We start from the raw sequence: 8,509 nt of genomic DNA, 5'->3' as shown, positions 1-8,509 counted from the left end.
TTCAGTGTGTGTGTCTGGCTCAACAGTCTTGGCTTTTGTGGCATTTTGAAATGTCCCTCTGTTGGCCCAGTCCTTTACAGGACTATCCCCTGAATCCTGGAGCGAGAAATTCCCTTCCCCAACTCTGGTCTCCCAAATGCCCCTCTTTTCCCCTAAAATCTCCTCTCTCTACCACAGAGGAATTCAGGCAACTGATATCAAGGTTAAACCAAGATGTGGTATAGAAGAAAAAAGCATGAGACTTTGTGTCAAAAGAAAAATTTGGATCACAGCCCTACCATTTACTATTTGTGTGATCTTGAGTCTTCCTTTCATCCTTTTTGAATCTCCAAAGTAATGTGTTCATGACAGGGTTGTTGAGATGAAAAATAAGGAAAAGCCCTCTTTTAACCGCTATTTCTCCATCACTCCCTTTTACAATGTATTCTGTCTGAGCATTATTACCATTTACCTGGTGGCTCAGACAGTAAAGAATCTGCCTGCAATGCAGGAGACCTGGGTCTGATCCCTGGGTCGGGAAGATCTCCTGGAGAAGGAAATGGTAACCCACTCCAGTATTCTTGCCTGGAGAGTTGCATGGACTGAGGAGCCTGGCAGGCTACAGTCCATTGGGTTGCAAAGAGTTGGACATGACTGAGCAACTAACACTCACTTCACCCAGCTGCTCAAATCAGAAATCTGGGACACCTTCTTGAGGGTTTCTCCAGATCTACTGCCTGCTGTTCCAAAGCCAAGACAGCTATCATTCAGGTTCACTTTCCCCCCCCCCCCTATTTCATTGTCCTAGACAATCATCTTCCACCTAGAATATAACAACAGTCTTCTAAAAGAGTCTTCCAACACTGGATCCATTCTTCACAACAACCATGGTTATTTACTAAATGTAAATTTCAGCATCTCACTTCCTTGAAATTTATCTAAGGCTTTTCTTTGGTATCAGGACAAAGTACACAAAGGTTGCCATGACCCAGATCCCTCTCCAGCTTTACCTTGACCCCTCTTGTGCTGAGCTCCAGACATACTGGTATTTTGTCCCTTCTAGAACCCTCCAAGCTCCATCCTGCCTTAGACACCATCATATACTCTTCAGTCTGCCTGGAGCCCCCTCCTTCTCTCTCCGCCTTTCTGTTCCTTGTACCCAGTTTATTTCTGCCTATTCCTCAGGTCTCAATTGAAACATTTTAACATTCTCAAAGATTTCTCTCACTCTCATTTCCCTCAAACCACAGTATGTCCTCCATGAAGTGCCTCCATCACACACACACACACACACACACACACACCCCTCATCACTCTTTCAGTTGATTAGTATCTTAGTCTCAGCTGTCATGAATGCTCCCTGAAGACTGTGCCATTTTGCTTAGCTTTGGTCTCTGGTGCCAACAGTGTATAGTAGGTGCACAAAAAAATGCTTGTCAGATTAATGACAAGTAAGAGTACGTCTAAGTGTTTTTTAAACTATAAGTGGATGGACTATAAAAATAGCAAATTTCACTTTTTTATTGCAGTCACATAATTAGAACATGAGGAATCTAGCTTTGAGCTTATGCAGTCATCATGATGCCCATAGCTATGGCATATTTGGGTTCCTGGCTATTTGATACTAATCTAAATAACTATAAAAACTTCTGACACTTACATTTCCTTTATCTTTATCCTATAGGTTTCTTCAGCTGATAAAATCAATGGAAGATAGCATAGGCTTCATAATGGCAGAGACAGTCTCTGCTTCATTCATTGCTTTCCCTTAGATGTAGACTGTAAGCACATATTACATGCTTATTAAATTGTTTGCTAATGAATTATCCCTTAGATGTAGACTATAAGCACATACTACATGCTCATTAAATTGTCAGCTGATGAATGAATCAGCCAGGTTTAATGACAGTTCAAATAAAGCACTCCTACCACCACCAACATATCCCAAACTCAAATTTTCAATGTAAGTAATATGTATATAGGTAGATGATATTTTATTAAAAAGGAAAAAAAAAATCACTTAGTGTGCTCAGAGAGGAACACAGGTTAATCCATTTCTTTGTTAAAAAGAGTAGACTAGGCCGCGGCGCTGCTGCCCAGTCGGCGCCGGTTCCTGCAACTGTCTCCTCGTGGCGCGAGCCTGGAGTCTCGCTTTCTCCGGCAGCGAAGGCGGCAGCAGGAGGGAGCGGAGGCGAGCGTGCGGCGGGCTCCATGGAGAGCGGCGGACGCCCGAGCAGAGGCGGCGCTTCCCCCCCCGGCACCCGGGCTCCAGTGAGCGACGCTCGCGCTCTGCCCCGCGTCGGAGCGGTTGTCTGCTCCGGGACTGACCCGGGCTCGCTGCCCTTCCCCGCGCCGCCTCCTCGCTTCCCTGCGCCCCGATTCGCCCTCGACCCCACTGCCCGGGGGGGTGGCGGCGGCCGGGGCAGCAGCGGCAGCAAGAACCCGCCTCTATGATGAAGTTCAAGCCCAGCCAGACGCGGACCTATGACCGCGAGGGCTTCAAGAAGCGGGCGGCGTAAAAAAAAAAAAAAAAAAAAAGGAGAAGAAGAAGCGGGCGGCGTGCCTGTGCTTCCGGAGCGAGCAGGAGGACGAGGTCCTGTTGGTGAGCAGCAGTCAGTATCCAGACCAGTGGATTGTCCCAGGAGGAGGAATGGAGCCTGAGGAAGAGCCTGATGGCGCTGCTGTAAGGGAGGTTTACGAAGAGGCTGGAGTAAAAGGAAAATTGGGCAGACTCCTGGGCATATTTGAGAACCAAGACCGAAAGCACAGAACATACGTGTATGTTCTTACTGTCACTGAAATATTAGAAGACTGGGAAGATTCTGTTAATATAGGAAGGAAGAGAGAGTGGTTCAAAGTAGAAGATGCCATCAAAGTTCTCCAGTGCCATAAGCCTGTACATGCAGAGTATCTGGAAAAACTAAAGCTGGGTTGTTCTCCCACCAATGGAAACTCTTCAGTCCCTTCCCTTCCAGACAGTAACACCTTGTTTGTAACTGCTGCATGGACCTCTGGGCTGCCATCTAGTGTAAGAGAGAATCGGAAAGACCTCTTCCACCCTGTGCAGTCTTGTGGGCAGACGCTTCTTTATTATCCTTGACAAACATCTGAATGACGCTTGCAAACTGAATTTGCCATGCAGGATTTTCAAATAATTTGCCTGTTTTTTAGATGCTTTCAAATCTTCTTAAAAAAAAAAAAAAGATAGTGTAAAATATTTTAATAAGCCAAAGCCATGTGGAATTTTTTTTAGATGCCTTAACTCTACCCCCCTTACTCCAGTCCACCCACCCACCGTGTTATTTTGGTTGGCATTTCACAGCATATTGTTTTTCCGTGTTTGTCCATTTGCCATTAGTCTGTGGGTTTTGTCACATCAACTTATTTGTGGGTATGTTTTCCCCCCTCAAATTGTTTTGTCATTTACAAAGCACACACACACACAAAATCATTTTCACATACTCAACAAATCCTTCTGTTTTGGGAATTTATGACAATAATTCTTGATATTAAAGCAGTCCATGAACCCAAAAACTTGTTTCATAGGATCACAATTTTAATTCATAGATCCCAGATTTGGACTGTTTTTTCTATATGATCCTATTTTCAGGAATTTGTCAACTTGTCTCAATTTTCACAAGGGGTATTACATCACCTGATATGGCCAATTCCCGTAAAGGGACTCAACAGTCACTTTAAGACAAAGTTGAACTCTATAGAGCTAGTGATTGTTAGGCAGGTACTATAAGCAAATTGCATGTAGTAGATAACATCTTATCATGAAAACTGTACTCCTAGAATTTGAGTTAACATGCTCCATGGCCAGTTCCCTTTATCCATAATCTCTCTTCACACAGAATACATGAGAACTATACGTCCCTCAGTGTAAACTAATTTTAAAAACATTTGGTTTTCTAATTTAGTGACATCAGTTAAACTTGCTGATAAAGGCCAGTCGATGCTGACTGCATCACAGTTGAGTGAAATGGCCTTGTTCAGCTGTTACAGACCTAGATTGTTAAGGCACCTTAGAACATCTCATCTTTTATAGCTGGTCAGTAGGTATTATGTAACTAAATACTGGGGCTCTGGAACATACCTGGACTAAGAATTTGTCTTACACTTGTCTTTATATTCACTTAAATCCAAGAATCCCACCTAACAGAAACACATGAATACCTTGTCTGTACTTTGCTGACCAAGCGAGAAATGAGGTGGGGTAAAGTGAAAGATGATTCCATATGTAGACATTAGCTTTTTGTAAACATCATAACTGATGAATATAAAGTAGAAAGTAAGCATAGTTACACACTTGTTCTCTAAATTGTCAACCTTTAAAACATAATTGCTGCTAAAAATAGAATACTGTCACACTTACGGAAAATTGGTGCCACTGTTTTGAAAATGAGATCTTGTGCCGTAAATGCAGCTGAACTAAATATAAATATTAGTTCACAAATGAATGCTGTCAAAGGAATAAGTAAAGTAAAAAAACTTAACCAATGACATATCATCCTAAATTATGTAATGTGATCAAACATGATCATCTAGAATTTTTATATTTTTCTTTGTACAGAGGTTATGTATTCTGGGTGTTTTTTTTTTTTTTTTTTAAAGGAAACATTTTAAATCCCACAGATTGACACTTTGTAGTTTTTTCTCAGTAATCTCTGAAGTTTCTTTAAATTATATACTTAATGCAGCAGAGAGAACTGTATTGTTTTTGTATATAAGACTTGTGTCCACCTGAAATGTCAGAAGTACTGGGGGAGGGGGGCTGGGTATCTTGTATATGATATTATTAGAGGTAATAATGCATGAACTTATTTTATAAACTCCTGGACTATGTATTTGACATGTAAAATATGTACAGTATTAATGTCAGCCCATTTCTTAAAAGTGAGCCTATAAATATTGTTGTATAATTTTCTTTGGTCAGAAACATTTGACCAAAGGGCTGCTTCTTTTCATCCTAGTGGATAAGGCTCCTGGCACATAAGACCCTGGACTTTCCTCTGAGACCAAACCTGGTAGCATACCAACTAGTCAGAGCCACTGTGGTTTACCGCCATCAACTTCACCTAACTCATTCCCACCTCTCCTGCCATGTGGAGCCCTGGGTCCAGAAAAGCCCAACCAATCACTTTCCTTCTTCAGGAAGAGGCTCCTCAAAGCCTTCCCTGTTGCCCAAAGCTTGGACAGAGATGGATATCATGGAACATGTTGGGCAAAAGCTCTGGAATCACAAGGGGCGCAGGGTTCTACGACTCCGCTTCGTGTGTCAGCAGCCAAGAGGTAGTGAGGTTCGTGAGTTCTGGTGGCATGGCACTTCATCATTGGACACTGTCTTCTTGTTACTGTATTTCAATGACACTCAGAGTGTTCAGAAGACCAAACCTCTCCCTAAAGGCCTGAAAGAGTTTACAGAAAAAGACCCTTCTCTTCTCTTGAGGAGGGCTCGTCAAGCAGGCAGTATTGCATCTGAAGTTCCTGGCCCCTCCAGGGAGCATGACGGGCCTGAAAGTAATCTGTGTTCCCTCCACCCTTTTCAAGTCAGCTTCCAGCAGCTGGGCTGGGATCACTGGATCATCGCTCCCCATCTCTATACCCCAAACTACTGTAAGGGAGTATGTCCTCGGGTACTACACTATGGTCTCAATTCTCCCAATCATGCCATCATCCAGAACCTTGTCAATGAGCTGGTGGATCAGAGTGTCCCTCAGCCTTCCTGTGTCCTTTATAAGTATGTTCCCATTAGCATCCTTCTGATTGAGGCAAATGGGAGTATCTTGTACAAGGAGTATGAGGGTATGATTGCCCAGTCCTGTACATGCAGGTGACAGCAAAGGTACAGATAGATCAGGTTTGCCCAAGAAATTAGAAAAGGATTTATAGTAAACAAATATTGTTAAATCTGAAAGTGCTCAACCCAAGTGCTCTACCCAATCTGTAGATTCTATTCCTTGCCTTCAGCATTGTACTTTAAGTCTTCTTCCCCTATTTATGAGTGTCTCACTTTATAAAAACAGTTCTGATGCCAAATATCAGTATGTTTTGACCACTAGTCCGTCTTCTGAGGATCTAGAAGGTTTGGGGTGAAGACAGCAACTTGAGATTTTATACTCCTCTTCCTTGCCTCCTGAATCCTAGAAACTATTACCTAATTGAAGAGACCGCTTGCTTCTGTGTTTGGATTTCCCTCTAAATCTAAAACTGTTTCTTAGATGGACTAGGAAACTTTTAAGCAGTAATCTCCCTAGAAATCTTTTGAAGGAAACAGAAGGGAATCTTTTTCTAAGCCATCAGGGTTTTTCCTCTCAGGCTCTGAACCTGGCAGAAATGCCTGGGATGATCCCTTTATTATCCTGCTGTGAAGAGAGCAGCCGTTAATAAAGCCAGTAGGGAAATGTGAATGGAGCAGAGATGACAATCATTTCAAAACCTCTTATATCTATAGTGAAAAAATGAAGAGTTGTCATTGTTGATTAGAATTATGTATGGGGGAGTCATTTTAAATTTTCTCTGGAACAATAGATTTCACAGGGTATTTTCTCATTTTAGGTAATCCTTAAACCCTTGTTAATAATCCTACAGAGAAAGCTTGCTGGTGGCTCAGAGCCTGAGAGGTGGCCTGGTTGGGAGTGGAAGGCATAGAAGGCTGCAGTTAGGAAGGTCAATAGGGCAGTGGGGGAAGGGTGAAATGTGTTGAGACCTGGGGCTGACTTCATACTGGGCTTGCTTGTTTGTGCGTTCAGCTGGGCTCTGAGCATGGGTCTCTGGGGGAGACAGGCTTGCTGTATTGGGAGGCATGGAGTTCTGCCTTGGACTAAATAATGCTTGCACTGTGACTCTTTTCTATTCCTGTGCTGTATTGAAGTGATGGGGACTGGGTTGTGTTGCAAATAAATCATTTTTGTTGTTATAAAAAAAAAAAAAGAAACATTTGGAGTAAGTAGTACCACTGGGTCAGGATGTTCTTCAGTGCTGTTTAGCAGACCACCTGTCTTTAGTCTGTGCAACTAGGAAAAATTTGTATAAGGCATCAAAATACTTCAGTTGTCACACTTTAAATTTCACACTTCATTATTCTTTTGGAACCCAGCCTAGCAAAATTTCCTACAGGAAAGGCCCTAAGGAGACTTATTTCTGTTAAGAGAAAAAGCCGACTTTTGCAGACTCAAGAGCTGACCCTACTGTAGATAACCAATAGTGTCTACTAGCTCAACTCTCCAGAGTTTACAGAGTGTTGGGACTGTCACCTGTGCTTTCTGTGGGGTAGCAAGATAAATTTGCGCAGCTAAAATTTTCAGTTCATTGTGCCTCCTAATTAAAAAAGTTTATAAAGTAACTTGTAGACACAAAGTAGCAACTGGCTTGCATGTTTGTTGCTGGGTTGTTGGTGGTTTTTTTTTTTTTTTGTAAACTGGTGAAATTTTTCAACCAGGCATATGCCATTCAATTTTCTGTCAATCACACAGAACTGAAGGGGAAATGATTGTTGTATACACTTTGCTTTGCATGGTCTCATTTGAGATAATTGGTGTAAGAATCTTGACTTTTTTTATATTTGGAAACATCAAATAAAAAATGGAAATGAGTTAAAAAAAAAAAAAGAGTAGACTAAATGAACACAGAATTCCCTTTAGTTATAAAATTCGGATTCCAGGATTATATGTTAGATGATTTGAGAACAGGTAGAGAAGCTTACTATGAAATAATTGGGTTCATGGGACAATGGTGCAACTGACACCCCAATTTAGTATTGACTTTTCCCAGGACATTAACAAGGACTTTGCATTAATTAGTTTTAAAACTTGATGACTACAGCATTCCTGTTAATAGATCATCTTGTAACTTAAGAACAGTTTTTCAAAGAGACTCAAGAAGGTTCTAAATTCTTCCTCATTAGTACTGGCTTACAATGGCAAGGCCAAGTACTGGAACAGAAAGAACAGTGGTCTGGAGCCAGAATTGGGGCAAATCTACTGACTGTATGGCTTTAAATACATCATCTACCTCCTGTGAGATTTAATTTTTCTTAATATGTAAGTAAAACTTTACCAAGTAATCTCTAAAGTACCTTCAGGTTCTAAAGACTCATGATTCTAAGAAACTGTAAAAGCTTATAAACATGCACATATTGTTCCCATGCTTTAAAATTCCCAGTGCTTTCCACTGTACTTAAAAAATCCAGATTCCTTATCCTGGTCTAAAATCTCTGTATGGTCTGGCTCCTACCTACTTCTCCACCTGGTCTCAATTCTTAACACTTGCTATTTTATTGTCTGTGCCAGGCATGTCGCTACATCAAGATGGAGCATGTACTTTTCTAGCAGGTATAGTCTAGAATATTCTGCCCCTAACTCTCTACTTTGCTGGCCCCTGATCTCATTCAGAGTCAGCTCAAATGCTACCTTGTGAGAGAGGCCTTTCCTGAATATGCAACATGGAAGACGTCCCCACTCCTCAAGCCCTTCTCTGTTGCTTCATCCTTACCTTATTTCCTCCGTTGTACTTACCCTGATCTGGA

At 41.7% G+C, this 8,509-nt stretch overlaps 2 pseudogenes; both read left to right on the top strand.

Moving 5' to 3' along the window:
- Positions 1 to 2,530: 2,530 nt before the first annotated feature.
- On the top strand, positions 2,531 to 3,079 carry LOC113903986 (annotated as a pseudogene).
- Positions 3,080 to 4,730: 1,651 nt separating this feature from the next.
- Positions 4,731 to 6,597, top strand: LOC113903985 (annotated as a pseudogene).
- The last annotated feature ends 1,912 nt before the right edge of the window (positions 6,598 to 8,509 follow it).

This window comes from Bos indicus x Bos taurus, chromosome 14 (assembly GCF_003369695.1).
Source record: "Bos indicus x Bos taurus breed Angus x Brahman F1 hybrid chromosome 14, Bos_hybrid_MaternalHap_v2.0, whole genome shotgun sequence".
Lineage (NCBI taxonomy): Eukaryota > Metazoa > Chordata > Mammalia > Artiodactyla > Bovidae > Bos > Bos indicus x Bos taurus.
The sequence above is the reverse complement of the archived record's forward strand: the minus strand, read 5'-3'. Positions and strand labels throughout refer to the sequence as shown.